Raw genomic sequence first — 16,513 nt, 5'->3', positions numbered from 1 at the left:
GGGACATATTCACAAAAACACACGTAGGCTCTCTATAGTCCCGACTGTGCAAGACATCAGATGGCTTTGATAACAGCAGCCTGGTGGTCACCCCAGCTGGAGGGCTCAGATCAACGAAGAGAGACAGCTGGGGGCCCCTCAGAATAGACCATCCACAGCACAGCACGAACCCTGTATCATCACTGCCTGTTTTTCTTTTCTCTCCTCTGTTTTTGGGCTTTGGAGAGCTAACTGACAGGTGTCGAAATGGGTTTGGATCACAGTGAGCTCAGCTTAACTTGCCAATGCTGATAGGCTTTGGCATTTAGGTGTGTAATTATTTATTTAGCTCCTTTTTTCCCCTTGCATGAAAACAATTTTGTTCATGCCCCGATACGTGATTTGGGTTAATAGAATTTAAATACATTCTGACTACAATCCCCAGAGGAGCTTTTAAGCTAACAGAGATGGGGAGTAGTCTGTAGGAAAGTGATGGAAGGGCTATAATTACTTGCCAAAGATGTGGTTTTTATATCAACAAATTACCACGTGTACAAAGCAAGCTCTGTGGTCTCAGAGAAACGGCAAAGATAAAGCCTGTCCGCTTTTTCTTCCCAGTGTTTGTCTCTTGACTCTAATCCCATCAAAGACTCCCCTGCTTTTTGTTTTTCTTTTCCAAATGCTAAGATCCTCCCCTGGCTTACCTTCCTTCAGTACTGGCATCTTGGAGCACGCTCATTGGTGATTATTCACTTCTAGACAAACATCTGGGAGCATAAATACAGCTAATCCCCTTCATCATCGCAGTCTCTGTACTACAGTTAGTTCTTCCTGAGAGTAAATATCAAAACAAAAAAAGCACCGAGGCAGCATTAAGGAAAAGCGTTGCTGCTACACCTACAGCATTTAAATGGAAATATAACTCAGTGACATATTCCTCTGTGCCTGTTGAATGCAAGACATTGGTGGCTCAAACTGGGTTTCTATTTTTTTTATTTTTTGTCTTGTTCAAATGACAGATAAACATGAAATGGATTACCTAACATCAGTTTGTGACCTTGGCAGGTTGTGGCTCTTTTAGTCCCAGTACAAATACTGTGTTCATGTTTTCAGGAGATTCATTACCTCGGCAGAGCACTTACGAACACTTTTTGTTATTTATTTTCTTTTATGTTTGGGAGGATACTCATATTGGGAACAAAACATTTTAACATTATTTTGTTTGTGATGAGGACAAGCCTATTACTTCTGTTTAGGTTGTTAAGAACATTTTTATTTTTTTTTAGTTCACTGACTTAGTTCTTAGTTCAAAACTAACATGTCATTTCTGAATTAGTTTTCACAAATTCTCATGCATAAATGAAGAAATGATGAAATAGGTCTTTGGTCACTATCTTTTAGTTTAGTTACTTACTTATCTAGCAGAAAGAATGTCAACAAAAATGTGACATTTCTGAACCGTCTGACCAATGGTTTAACAGACTTCGAGCCACACCAGAGCTCTCTTTGTCAAGTGAATCCGCCTCCCATTCGCTCATTTTAACTTTTAACCTTCTTTTGCAGAATGGAGTTTCCACAGCTACTCTTTGTTAGTGCACCAATATTGGGGATAGCTAACGGGAAATCAAATCCTCTTCCTGTTTTTGGTTGCACAACAGCCGAGGTGCTTCCTTTTTGCTGTAAGTCAGACCTTCATTTTGTAAGAAAAATCCTGCGCTGTGGCACACACTATAGTCTAGTGAAAGTGAAGTTTACAGGGAGCCAATATAAACACATATGGTGTAGTTTTTTGTTTAAGCAAAAATGTTGTCCTTTTCCACATTAAGCATCAGTTAGGTTTAGGAAACCGAGATGGTTAAGGAACAAGGAAGCAAGTACAAGCTGTTTAAAACAAACCACATTTATGTTTAGTGTTAGGTAGCAGGGCAGCACGGTGGTACAGTGGTTAGCACTGTTGCCTCATAGCAAGAGGGTTCCAGGTTCGAATGTGGAATTTTCATGTTCTCCCTGTGCCTGCGTGGGTTTTCCGGCTTCCTCCCACATTCCCAAACACATGCACATTAGGTTAATTGGCTACTCTACATCGCCCCTAGGTGTGAGTGTGAGATTGTGTGGTTGTGTGTCTTTGTGTGTTGGCCCTGCAATTGACTGGTGACCAGTCGAGGATGAACCCCGCCTCTTGGCCGTAGTCAGTTGGGATAGACTCCAGCTCCCCCGTGACCCTGAAGGATAAGCGGTATAGAAAATGGATGGATGGATGGATAGATGGATGGATGGATGTTAGGTAGCATCCTCTATTGGCTATAGTAATTATGACTGTAGTAAAGAAGGAAGTCAGGTGACGTAGGAGGACAAAAAGCAGAAGAAGACTGCAGAGGAAGAAGGTTGGGATGGTTTGATGGGTCAAACACAGTAATTTCACGTGACAGTGAAGGTCTGGCACAGCTGTTGGTGATACACTCCAGTGGTCATATACGTTGTTTTGGGAGTCATTGGTAATCTAGCCATATAGTCATTTAAGGCTGAGGAGTGGTTGAAAATTCTGGCTAACCTCAGGGCTCCCTTGTGAACATTTGACATGCTACATGTCTGTGTATCAGCCTGACCCCCTTACTTTCTGTCTCACCAAAGAGGGTTCATCTTCTTTCCTCCCTTCCTTCCTTTCTGCACAGGCACTTAACAGTGGTACTGGTTGGAAAGTGTGAGGTGAAGAGTTATCCAGTTTGGATATAATTCCTAGGATACTTGCTGAAACTTTCGTACTCGATTCCATCACATCTCACATGGATTACAGTAAATCCCCATGCTCTGGCACTTGGAGAAAAGCTTTGTTACTGCCTACATCTTCTAGAGACAAGCATTCTTATTGGGACCAACATGTTACCTCAATCCCCCATATCACTGGACTCTTTGACATTCATTTTTCTGCTTTAGGGGATTTATGTAGATTTTTAGTTATTCTTTTAGGTATTTTTTGTAAAATATTTTTTTTTTCAAACACAACTCATTGTTAAAAATAAGACAATGCATGCACAAACGCGTAAATAAAGTCTGTTATTGTATTACTGTTTTAAAACATAGAATAGCTATGGGTCCTGTGGACAGATCTCACTTACTCCTTGAAACTTAAGTGTGTTGTTATGACTTCTCTTTGTTGAAAAGTCACATAAAGAAATAGAAAATACAAAATGATAAGTTTCTGAATCCTTGGCTCATCTAGCAGATTGATCTTTTATTTCTGAGCTGTAATAAGTAACAGACTTCAGGTAAATGACAGCAGTCATGTTAGGTAATGGAGCTCATACTTCCCTTTTATCTCATAAAGGTGTACATTGGAGGAAGAACATTCTCTCTGTGTTTGCCAAATGGAACGGATGAAAGATGTTTGTGGATGGGCTCCTGTTTGCTGGAAACCACTGCACCATTTCTTCTGCTTCCCACTCTTCCAGCTTGGCCACAAAAGCGAGATGACTTACTCCATCATCTCATCATTTCAGCAAATGTCTTACTGAGCAAAATCTAATTAATTGTTCGCCTTTGCATGACTCGTGGAGTATTCAGCGTTGATGGTTGGAATGACAAAGTCTCTAAAGAGATAGGTACACAAACAAACATGACACATTTCTACCCAGGCAGTTTGAAAATGAATGAAAGAGAAATATGAGTTACAACACAAACTGTGATTCAGCTCTGTTTGAGCGTATACAATGAGACCATCAGACAAGAGAACTGCTTAGTAGTTATGGAGGTACTTAGTCACAGAGAGTTTTTCATCAGACCTTTTCACACTTGACACCTGTTCAATAAAAAAACCCTCAATCTAGACCACGTCCTCTTGACAATAGGTTTTTCACTGTAACAGCATGAGGTACAGTTGAAGAAAGTGAACATGTGCTGAACATGGTAATCCACAAGGGTTTGTTCTAATTCAATAAGCAATCACTGCTTCTTTGTCAAATTGGATTTAATCCTCACTGACTACAACAAGAAGTGTATGATGCCAAAGTGTTGATGCTCTTTGTTTTAGGGTGTTTTGCAGAGCACTGGTGCTCATTTCGAGCATTATATTTTCTTCTTTTTTTATATTAAATGATTATGTGTGAAGAAGGCACACAAGCCCACAGAGAAATATCACCTCTGTTACTCATCTCAGAACTAGTTGTTTTTATTGAAATACCCCCAGCTTTGATTTGGTGTAAAATCCACTATGCGGTACCTGTCCAGCTCCACATGACATAAAGACAAAGTTAGTGACCAGCTACACACTGGATTATTTGCCATATCATTGCCATATATTTATAATATGTCAGTGTCTTGTATTTTTGGCTTGTGGCTGGCCAAAAAATAAATACGCAGGTTGTAGCAACACCCTCATCTTTATCAAGTCCAAATGAATTCCAAGACCTCCATTTGAGTTCACTCCAGTTGAAGTGAAGCCTGGGTCTAAAGTAGGGGTGGGCAATTATTTTTTTCCATGGGGCCACATGAGAAACAGAAAACACTTAATAAAATAGACCTAAACCAAGCACTGTGGAAATTTATGTTTTTACCAAATCAAGTTACCATCGTCCAAAAGCTACTGTCAAACAAATTTTAATGCAGGGCTGTTTTAGATTACTTTGAAATGTTGTCGGTCAAAGAATATAAATTGGATGGCAATTTTTATAATTAGTTATGTAATCCGCTTGATTGCAAAAAACGAACACACCAAAAAGTGTAGTCTAACCTAAATACTTTTGGATTACACTAAAAATATTGCACCCTCCAACAAAGAGAAACTGATGCACCCACAAAAATTTTGTGGAATGTTGTGTCTTTAGTGTGTTTTGACCAGTGTGAAACTGAGGTCTTTGTAGATGACAGCCACTTTATTTTTGGTTTTTAAAAACTGCGCTCGACATTGATATTCTTGTTTTCACAGCTTTGAAGTGAATGTGATTGTGATATCTGTTATGTTGTAGACTAAAGATGGACTCCAAATGAGCAGGTGAACAAGGCAAAAAACATCAAGGGGAACAAGCAAGGAGTGTAAAGAGCCTGACTAAATACCACTATGGCCACCATATAATCTGACGTTGAGATGAAAAACAGGTGTGCAGGTAGATGAATGATTGGAGGAATGCCCGCTCTGCCCTACTCCACTCCAGTAGGGCAGGTAAACTCAAACAGCGTGGAATGGAGCGAATAGCTATACCAAACAAGACAGCAATCCTTACGGATATCACCGGGAATGGAAAGGTGCTGTGGACAGACTGAAAAGTGGAGCACTTGTTGAAGAAGTCCTGTTTGTCGGATGTGCTTTTCGTGAGTTAACAGATCATTCGTTATTTTATTAGAGAAAGTTTCAGGATTTTATAAATGCAGTAGTATCATGGGTATCATGTGATTACTGATCAGTTTTATATATATATAGATATATATATATATCTATATATATATATATATGTATATGTGGGGCCAGTTAGGTCCCCTAAATCACATTTGATTGGACTTAATATATGTGACACCAAGCTCAAGAGTCATCAACACAGTATAGGGAGAAAGAGACAGATGGATATGACAAATGGACACAAAAGGACCAGCACTTGGAAAATATCTTGTTTCATCTTGTTGCAGTTTCTTGAGACAGGCAACTTGATTTAAAAAAAATGGCTCCCTGAAGCTCATCTTATATTTGGAGGTGGTGCTTCTTGACTGGAATCCTTGACTGAATTAGATCAAATTGATTTCAGCCACACACCTATATCAGGCCTAATTAAAGAGAATGTGCACACAGAACAGGCCTGAGGCTACTCATAAAATCTGTAATGGATCCAATACTTTATCACATTGGATTCGTTACACCACAGTTTGGTGAGACAATGGCAACATAAAAGAAATATGCAAAACTCAAAACCAGAAACTTGTAAATGACCAGTCAACTCCATCTCTGATGAATTACTGTGTTCATATGCAAATAGTTTGTAATAGTGAACATTTTTCAGATATTCAGTATAAACATGTTTGCCGAATACAACGGCTGAAAACAATTTTTAAAATGTGCTCACTGAATGCATTCCCTAAAATGGTGGTATAGGATATAATTCAAACGGCTTTAGAAAAGGCTAAATATCCATATGTTACTACACTGTAAGCCCGAGCTCCAGCACTGAAGTATCTTTGCAACTTACTTTTTTATGCACAAAAATGTTCTTGGAAAATGATTTCTTCAACATGACTGAGTGGCTTGCTCTTGTCAATAAGTCCTTGTTGCTGGCAGTGCTCACTGGTTTTCAACGAAAAAACGTTTTTAAATGGTGAATGTCTTTTCCCAAGTAGCTAATCTCATTACAGGCTGAGACTTGAGACTTGAAACTTGCATGAGTTTAGAAATCAATCAGAGTAAACACAATGTCTGTTTTTATTGTTGTCTGAGTTACAGTATTGTTGCTGTTATAAGTTCAGAGTGATTTCAAACGTTTGTATTGTAACTGCGAAAAAAAATGAAACCAAGCTTGCTGTTCACTGTGATGGGCTACTGTGTGTATGCAAATTTCAAGTCTCTGCAGCTAGATTTTTATACTCAAGGGAAACTAATGAAAATTATTTCCTGCATGAAATACACATTCAGAAGGCTAAAACCTCTGGTATGCATAAAAAACCTTGACTACAGTGCTCTACAAAGTTTCCTCAAAGGTCAGAAAACTTGAATTTATAAACAGCCTCACACACCCAAAGGCTGTGTGATTGTTAGACATTGAATCTGCAATTTATGCCTTCATCTAATACAATGAAGAAAAAAAATGTTAGTTTTTGGTGCTAACAGAGTTGAGAGACACATTATTCCCACTTCATCTGCTCCCAGAAATGGCTTTGTGTTGTCCTTGCCTTGTGTAGGAACAACTTGTATAGAAACAGATTTGTTCTTATCTTGTAATGAAACTGATTCAAATTTCTTGCCTTAATGTACCTCCAATAGAAAGAGATCTGCATCAGTACGAGACAATCAGAGCAACTGGAAAATGTGATGTGATTTGCAAAGGAAGAAGGCCTCAAGAGGGATTCAGCACAAAGGTCAGTGGATACGTTGCACATCTGGATGGCCAACAATAGTGTGCCAAAGCATGTGATAGAAAATGAACTCATTGTAACTAAAGTTACCCAATTTTTCAGACTGTCAGAGGAATGTGAGTGAACCTGTAGCGCTGGCTAAATAAAGACAGGCACAGGACATCAACAAATATAGACTGTGAACACAATATTCTTCTGTACAACTTGATATTGCCCACGTTTTGACAAATAGTTTGCACTGTCACACATGTCATTGATCTGCGGTGAGAGATAAACCCACATCCCATTGTTCCTTAATGCCCGACGTATCCCCAGAGAGGAATATGCTCAACTGCCTCCACTAGTCCAAACCATTCCCCAGTTTTCTGTCACTGCTCTTTTTTTTGATCCCGATCTTAATTCAGGATCCTTATTAAGCCATGCATAGGCATAACTTCCAGTTTTAAAGTGCTCAGGCTAAACTGCATGCGAAGCTCATCAGCTGTAATGATGTCTTCATTTCTTACAAAATGCTGCAGCTCAGAGTTGTGTTAGTGCAGTTTTACACACAGCTTGTGTATAAGGGGTGATTCCATTTATAACAAGTTTCTTCCAAAGTGTCTTAATTAAAAGTGAATTTGATATTTGTCTGTCATTCTGTTGCACAAGCAGAAAGAAGCTCTATGAATATTTTATAGTTTGTTTTCAGCTCTCATTTTCCATTAGTCATTCCCAAATCTAACTCCTCTTATTTTTCATGTGACTATGATAATGGGTATCTACCACTGCCAGAGAAATATTAAAGATATACATCAGGGAGGCCACATCCACACTTATTTCTAGACATAGATAACTTTTTAAGACAAATTCAAGCTTTCTTATCACTTCACGAAAAGCACTGAAGACAATTTATCTCCTTGAAGTACTGCCGGAGGAGTTCAAGTTGTATAACAGAGATCAGGGGAGACAGTCGAGGAACAATGTTCATCTCTAACAGCAGCTGCTCTAGGGTAATGTCTTAGACCTGGGCTGGATTGGGACACTCAGAGACCTGCTGTAGTATCAGCAGGCAGTAATAATGTGTCATATGCAGTATAGGATGTCCATATGACATCATGCCCTGTAAAATGTACAAGTAAATCACCTCGGTGCATAATTGCACTGAGGTGAGGCCATGCATTAGTTTAAGTTACTTTGATTATGTTCCGAGTGTGAATATTGTTGCTTGTTTTATTTTTTTTCTTTGTTCATACTTAGCATTGTTTTTTCATTGTTTGTTCAAGTATAGTAATGAAGTACTTTTATTGTGCTTGGATGTATTCTTATTCTACTTTACACTTACACTCTATTACATCTGAGTGGGGGGAGTGTACCTCGTAATTGGGGCCAGCCGTGGCCTAAAGGTTGGAGAAGCGACTTGTGATCGGAAGGTCGCTGGTTTGATTCCCCCACCGGAAGGGCAGGAAAAGTTTGAGTGTCGTGGAGTGATAATGACCCCACCCCACTAGCCGGCTGATGTGCCCTTGAGCAAGGCATTTAACCCCCAATATATGCTCCCCAGGCACTTGATGCAGCCCACTGCTCCTGTGTGTTTCACTGCATGTTGTGTGTGTGTTTCAATCAGTGATGGGTTAAATGCATAGAAGTAATTTCCCAGCTTGGGATTAACAAAGTAACTTAAATTAAACTTAAATTAAATTAAATAATCACCTCCTCATTTCAAACAAGATTCAAGAATATTTTGTGACCGAGATGAGAGCACAAAGCTTGATGATGAGATGCAGCACACGTGACAAAGATAAAGAAATACTTGGCTCATCTTTAAACCAAGAGGGAGATGAAAGTAGAGACCAAGAGGCATACCTCATCCTAATTAACATAAGAAAAGAGGTAAAGTAAGATTAGAGGCCAGGTGAAAGAGAGTGCAGTCTCTTTGGTTGAACTTTTAACTGTTCCAACAGTGCATCTGTTCTTGGGACAGTCCACTGCCATGTGTCCTCTATCCCCACTGGGGTCACCTCTTGCAAATCGCAGCTTGCTTGCATGTGTGTGTTGGTAGAATGGTTTTACAATGGAACAATAAGCAGATAAAACAAGAAAGGGCATCCTAAGAGGGGTCTTCACAAGAGTAATTCTGGGTTCAAGTGTCTCCTTGTAGTTCTTCAGCAGAAATGAAAGCACGCTACATTGCCACCTAATTGTTGATTCCTACTTGCGGAACGGGAGTTGAAGCGGCTGCTGTCATTGTTAATCCAATGAAAGCCTGTCAACCCAGTCACTCATGGCTTTCATCCTGAGACATACAAATTGGTTGGTGTGAGTTCTTTCTAACAGTGAGACACAGTTGTATCTGTTACTGATACACATTACTCACTTCTTCTTTCAATCTGAATGTCAAGCCAGCTGTTTAAGATTCGAGTCCTTAAAATGTTGTTTGTTGTAAGCGGTGCTATATGTTGTAAGTTGAATGGTTGTTATTGTCATGTGGAGCAAACTCATTCTTGGATCCGTGCCGATCAGTATGTAACCTGTGATTTGAGGTTTCTTTTGTAGCATATTATGCCTGTGTTGGTACAGTGATTTTTTTTTTTTATGTAATTGCTAGAAACACATTGACACACATGATCTCATGGGATGGTACAGTATATAAATAGCACAGCAGTTTAAGGACTTTTTATGTGTTATTTCCCACATTTTAAGCTTTTTGTGTGTGTTATTTTACATTTTACAATTTTAGACTTGCATGAATGGACCAAATCAGGTATCTTTCTTTGTGTAACTTTTGTTATTTTAGTTTTGGTTAGATTTAGGAATAAAGGCTACTTGGTTAGGTTTGAGGGGGAAAAAAACATTTAAATTGACAGGTGATTGAAGGAGCACACAAGCAGAGATGCATAGCAGCAGTAATAATAATAATCCGTGAGTCAGAAGTATTGGAACTGTAGATAACGATAATGACAATGAAGTATACAGAAAGTCCGCTGGCAACACAAAGGGGTTGTGAGTGTATTTTGACACACTTGAGGAAATTTATTTCGGTTGAAATTTTTATTTCTATAAAACTTGGAGCAGCCACATTTTGTAGACTAGCTTTGTATTTATAGATGTATTATGGCAACTATTCTGTCATTTCTTCCAACATCTATGAGTGCCACTGGGACCATTTTGTTTTAGAAACAAATCAGTTCAACTCACAGGCCCTTAAATTACAGGGGCATGCAGTTGACACAAACAGTAAAGACACATTTTTACTGACTTTTCATTTCAGGGCCAATAAAACTCTCATTTCGCCCTTTAATATTTTAGTCAGCTCCTGTTGTACAGCTCCAGCGTTGGTGTCAATATCATCATCTAAACCTGGTGACATGTCTGAAATAAAAGCTATTTCTGCCTTTTCACTGATGTGATCACTCCCTGTCTGAACAGTCAAAAGACATTTCAAATCCTCCGCCTTCACCATAGCTCGTCTGAACACTGTGTACCACCTCTCTGCTGAAGAATATCCTCCATATCACGCCTATGCCTCCACATGGCGCTAGTCAAAGCTGCAGTCCTGATCATGATAAATGACATTCCACTTTGCTTTCATTTTTTTTCTATCCACGGTAGGTTGTCGTATCTTTAAGGAAGAATAATGTGCTGGCGAATCCAGCAGACCTCGAGGATGAGCACCTGTAGTTCAAGGGCCACAGACAGAGAACAAGGCTGAATTGTTTTAGAGAGCGAGTGAGGCCAAACAGACAGGAATCCGTGAGTCTGCAGCTCCGGTCCTTGGATGTGTTCGACAACTCTCAGTGGAGCTCAACATAATTTTTCCCTGGGTCTGCCTGGTGATTCCTGTTTATATTGTTTAGCTTTGCTGTATTTGTCGTAGGACACGAAGAAATTCTTCCTCAACATTCAATTAGTGTGGAGTTTGAGTTATTTGGTTGGAAATAGGATATCTCCTGTAGGAAAACAAACATTTAAAACATTTAATTAATATTTATAACTGAATGAAATTTGTAGTAATGGTCACACAAAAATAACAAGAAAGAGAGAAATGGATCCTGTTCTTGTCGCAAACAATTGCTGACTTGAATTTCAACTCAAAAAAACTGAATATTTCCAATATACTTCAGTCTAGACAAATTGTTCGAAAGACCAAAAGTAGTCAATGAGCACCATGGCTTTTACGTGTTTATAAATTGGATTTTCATTGACACTGGCTGATATGATCATTTAAACAAATATACAGTATAACACGGTGAAGTGCCAAGTGTTAGATTCACAGTTAGAATAGATAAACATCTCAGCTAAATAGGCTTGTAAACTTGCTTTTAAATATGAACAGGCAGTATTGTACTATATGCTAATGATGTTGTGAGCTAAATGCTAATAGAATGCTAACATGCTCACAATGTTAATGTTATAAGGCTGATTTTTTTCCAGGTATGTTTACCATCTTAGTTTGCTGTGTTAATATGCTTTATGTTATTTACCAATAAAAGCAAAACATGAAGTGCAGCTGACACTGATGGGAGTTTTTAGTTGATTTTTGTTTAGTTTTGCGGTTATTTGATCATAATTTTTTGGAGCACCAGCAGAAACAAGTTGTGCACTCAGCACTGTGTATACTGTGTCATAGGCCTGTATTCCTTGTGTTCACACAAACTGATATGTGGTTACTTCTTCCTGTCTGAGTTGATGTTGTTACGTTGGAGTAGAAGAGACAAATGGCTGAAGATAGATTACAACACTGCCACCTAGCTGTCAGGGGTTTAAATACAACAACTTGAATTACTTCCATGAATCTTTGCATTTAAACTGTTTAGAAAAAAATTGATCGTGTTTTTGAGAATTTATGTAGTACGACACAACATAATATCACAGTACTGCCATTCAGCAGTTACAGTAATATCATCGTTCAGGTGGAGTCATGTTTGTGTTCACCTGAAGAAAATTCAATATTCACTCTCTTTCAGCTCTGATTTTGTCTCCACTGACTCCTTAGGGAAATGATTGTCTTTTTAGCTGCTAAGTGCTCCAATTATTTCACCGGCCTATTCATGACTTTGTCTCTCTACATTTTGCTATGAGCAGGTTATTTATTTATTGAGCTTTTGGAAAAATGACGCTATCTCTCCCTCATAGATGTCATGGTAATCCAACTGATAGTTGTTGAGATAATTCTGGACACTGAATCAGAACTGACAAGCCCACCAGCAAACTGGATGTTGCATTTTCAATAAATGGCTCTTTTTTCGAAATCCTATTAAACTAAGCTTCATCTTCTCTGTTGAGTAATAGTGATGCGCAGTCACACAGATTTTAGAGAAGTCTTCCTTTTTTGCAGTGTAAATCCTCAGTTTTGAAAGTGATGCAGTAAATTTAAAAGAAGAGAACCTGACTATGAGACAGCCAGAATGAGGTGACACATTTCCCTGTTAGAAACCGTGGCTCCTAAGCCCAGAATTTGCATGGCCTACGTCTCATTGAAAATCCATAAGCATAGCATGTGTCACATCTGCATGCATGCAGGAGTCCCCTCATCTGTTACAGAATCTCCTGGGGCTGCCTACAGTAATCTTCCAATAGACAAAGCCTTCAGGCAGTCCAGCTATCAAACACTCTCGCTGCCAGTTTGTTTATGGATTTTCAGCATGTTCCCTTGAAGAAATTAAGGTTTATTCCCACAGGATGTTTAACATTATGAGATGCTCAATACTTTTTGACACCAAAATGATGAGGACGGCAACTCCTATGCTACTCCTAGGGAGTCTGCAGGCTAGTTTGCTCACCAAAAGCAAAATATATATATAAAGATGTTCAATAAATTTGATGATGTGCACTATGAACTCCCTGTTGGGGAAATTGTATTTTGTAAAAATCAACTTCATGTCTAGCATAATAAATGGCACCACTCCATACCCCCTTTGCCAAAGAGGCAGCGAGCAGTAATAAGAATATAGTAAGTAATGTCATTCATCCTGCACTTGGAAGAGCACACTTCAAGTGCTACTTGCCAAGAGAAGCATTATTTTGCAAATAGAGTGTGCCTTCCTGAAATGACTGAAAAGTCCCCATATACAAGGTAATAAAACTGTTTTCTTTGTAGATGTTCCTTCATGGAAAAACTGAGAATCAAATGATCAATGGAGTTCCATTTTGTGGTTTCTTTAAGCAGTTAGTTGTATTTGTATGTTTTATTTATGTTTTATAAACTGTTTGTTTCATTTATGTGAAGAATATTTTTCAATGACGATAAGCAAAGCAAAAAAATATGTAATTTCTTGTTCTGGTGCTACTGTATTGAAGACAGAGCTGAAGTCCACAAACAAGATCCTAACGTAGGTTCCGGGGGAATCCAGATGCCGCAGGATGAAGTGCAGAGTCAGGTTGACTGCATCGTCTACAGACCTGTTGGCTCTGTAGGCGAACTGCAGGGGGTCCAGGAGGGGGGTTGTGATGGGCTTAAGGTGGGACAGAACCAGGCGTTCAAATGACTTCATGACTACATGACTACACTGCACAACACTGACTACAGATGTCAGTGCCACAGGTCTGTAATCATTAAGTCCAGTGATCCTCGGCTTCTTGGGGACTGGAACTATGGTGGAGGCTTTGAAGCAGACTGGCACATGGCATGACTCCAGAGAGGTGTTGAAAATGTCTGTGAACACTGGATTCAGCTTGTCCGCAGTGTCTCAGGGTGGAGGGGACCACACCGTCTGGTCCAGGAGCCTTGTGAGGGTTCAGTTTCCTGAACAGCTTGTTAACATCCTCCTCCTGGATAAAGAGGGCTGTGGTGGAGGAGGAGGGGTCCAAGGTGGATAATGGTGGAATGACTTCAGGGGTGTGGGGGGTGTGAATGGCCGTGTTGATGGGGTGTGTGGGGGTGTCAGGACCAGCAGATAGTCCATCAAAGCGACAGTAGAACTCGTTGGCTAGTCGCAGGTTGTCAGTAGAGTGGGGGGCTTTGGGCTTGTAGTTTGTGATTTGCCTAAGCCCTTTCCACACAAAGGTCGAGTCAGTAGCTGAGAACTGCTGTTGAAGTTTCTCAGAGTACAGTGATTTAGCATTTCTCACCTCCTTGCCAAACCTGTACTTGGCCTCTTGTTAGGTGTCTCTATCCCCACAAGAGGCACCATTTCACCATAAACTTACCCAGAGTTATCAAGCTAAAACCCCACCATGTCACTGAGCACTTAAAGCAGATGTTGAGTTTAATGTTAGAAAATTTAATGATCAAAACATATTTAATTTATTACCAGCTTGCCGTCAAAAGCCTGTAATTGCAACATTATCCTGTGTATCATCATTCACAGTAAGAGTTTGTTTCAACTATGGACAATAAAGTTGAATGTAATCTGATCTACTGTAACAGGCTACCTAACTACATTGTGGTGATTGCAGTGTATGTTCTGTGCTCAGATATACCTCAAGACAATATACTGTGTATTTAACATGCTGACTTTGTGTATTGTTTACCCTTGTGTTTTCATTCTCAGGGAGTATAATGGAGGTAGGTGGATCAGGCCCAGATGAAGGGAGGCTGTTTATGTGCTCCTCCAGGAAACCAGAATCATTTAATTTATGCCTATTGACAACCTGCAATGGTAATCCCTGTATAGAGCCTACTGGACCAGCTCTCCGTTTAAAGGGTCTGAGTCCCCGGAACTGGTTTAAAATCCAGGGGCTTGATTAAGCTGGTATTGAGGGAACTTGCCTGGTTTCTCACTGCCTCCTTCTGAATGCCCACCCTGCTACACTGGCACTTGGAAAGTTGTTACGTTAAATCTTGTTGCTTGGATTAAAGCCCCAAGGCCTTGTTATTAAATTTAGAAGTGGATAAAAGCTAAGCTAACCTTTCAGAACACTTTCAGATAAAAGTCAACTTAACTAAGGAAGTTATTGCTTTTAATAGGGAATATCCAGGCACTTCTATCTTTTGGAATGCTGAATAAAATTTTATAGCAGGAATTAAATGAGGGCAAAGCAAAAGCTCATAGATCATAATTCATAACTTACAAATCAATCTTTACTTTACCATAGAGCTGAGACTGACTGGAGTATTATGCCAATTGTCGAGAGCCTGGTCAAGACTAAGCTTCGCCAGTCTTCCTGCCACATGTAGGAGTCCTACTCCGGGCTGGCTGTTCACCGGTACAGGGTGTATTTTTTCTGGCCAGCTGGGAGGCAGAGTCGAGGTCTTCTCAACATTCAGTCTTGTCAGCAACAGTTACAGAATACACAGTCAAATTTCCAAATGATCCAACAACTAGCTCCCCTTTTCATCTCTGCCAGAGTGCGCCAGGGACTTTCTTATTACTACACCTATTAACTAATAAAAGTGCACATAAATCAAATGATCATTAAATCTTTTATAAATCCCACTAATTTTCCTTAGATTATTTATCACATAGTGGTTTACAGCTTAGTTCATTTTACTTATTTCGCAATACATTTGTATTTGTATTGCATATATTAATCAGCCAATACAAGTTTGCAGTCAGCTTTTCTTATTGCATGATAATACTCTGTATTCATTCAGTTTTTTTAGTTTTACTGATGATATCCCTTATGTATGTTTGTCTGTGCTCCCGTGAACTCTACTCATCATGACACTATCTGTCATGAATTTTTATGAATGATATTTTTAGAGAGAACCTTTCTATATCATGTCATGTACCAGTATATGACCATTAAATTGGGAAATGTTAGTACAGAGAGAAACAAGTGATATGTCCTTTTTAAAGGTAACTTTTCCTTTTCAATCAATACAGAAAGGAGAGCTGGAGGTGGAGGCAGACAGCAGAGATGCAGCAGCAGTACCAACCACAGTCAGGACACAGTGCTATCTACGGCTTTATTATTGCCTTCTTGGGTTTAGGTTTTACTGCAGCTGTTAGTGTTTAATGTTATGGGGGAAAATGCATCAAATTATAATAATTAAATCAGTGATAAAGTGATGTAGATTAATGTTGGGTGGTGTGTGAGAGAAAGAATGAGTCATGCATTCAGGGCATAGTAAACCAGAGCAGTTTTATATGCAACACCGCTGTCTGCAGGTTCAGTGCTGTGTGTGCAAAAATGTGCATGAACAGCAGGAGGAGGAATTTCTTGGTTCATAAATTTTCATAATTTTTCAGCATATTTGACAAAACCTTAGGACAAATATAACACCCAAATGTCGTTCATACCGCTTTAAATCAATTTTCTTACTAAAAAAATACTAAAATATAATTCAGAGGTATGCTAAACCTTCCTCAATGCATTCATCCATTGATCTTGTCCAGCAGCGCATTTCCAGATACATCTGGCTACTGTAATTTTCAGTAGGCATCACTCAATCTGCTGTACAGTCAGGAATTATTTTACGCCATGTATTGACATGCAATTAAAGGAAGAGCCAGCGTTTGGGAGCAGCAATGATACATTTTGAATGTAGTTAAATACTACTACTATCTTTCTAACATTTCTCATCAGAGTTTGGTGGCAGTTTTCAAAATTGTGTCATCCATTA

General features: G+C 39.3%; 1 long non-coding RNA gene across 2 annotated transcripts; it reads left to right on the top strand.

Annotated features, from left to right (window-relative positions):
- Positions 1–5,036: 5,036 nt before the first annotated feature.
- Positions 5,037–12,572, top strand: LOC124057715. 2 transcript variants are annotated; one of them, XR_006843151.1, is made up of 3 exons: positions 5,037–5,283; positions 6,938–7,032; positions 7,132–8,135. It is a non-coding gene; the product is annotated as an uncharacterized LOC124057715 (long non-coding RNA). The 2 variants fall into 2 exon arrangements; XR_006843150.1 differs by lacking the exon at positions 7,132–8,135 and adding an exon at positions 10,618–12,572 and having other exon boundaries at positions 5,044–5,283.
- The last annotated feature ends 3,941 nt before the right edge of the window (positions 12,573–16,513 follow it).

The sequence above is a fragment of the Scatophagus argus genome, chromosome 4, assembly GCF_020382885.2.
Source record: "Scatophagus argus isolate fScaArg1 chromosome 4, fScaArg1.pri, whole genome shotgun sequence".
Classification (NCBI taxonomy): Eukaryota; Metazoa; Chordata; class Actinopteri; family Scatophagidae; genus Scatophagus; species Scatophagus argus.
The sequence above is the reverse complement of the archived record's forward strand: the minus strand, read 5'-3'. Positions and strand labels throughout refer to the sequence as shown.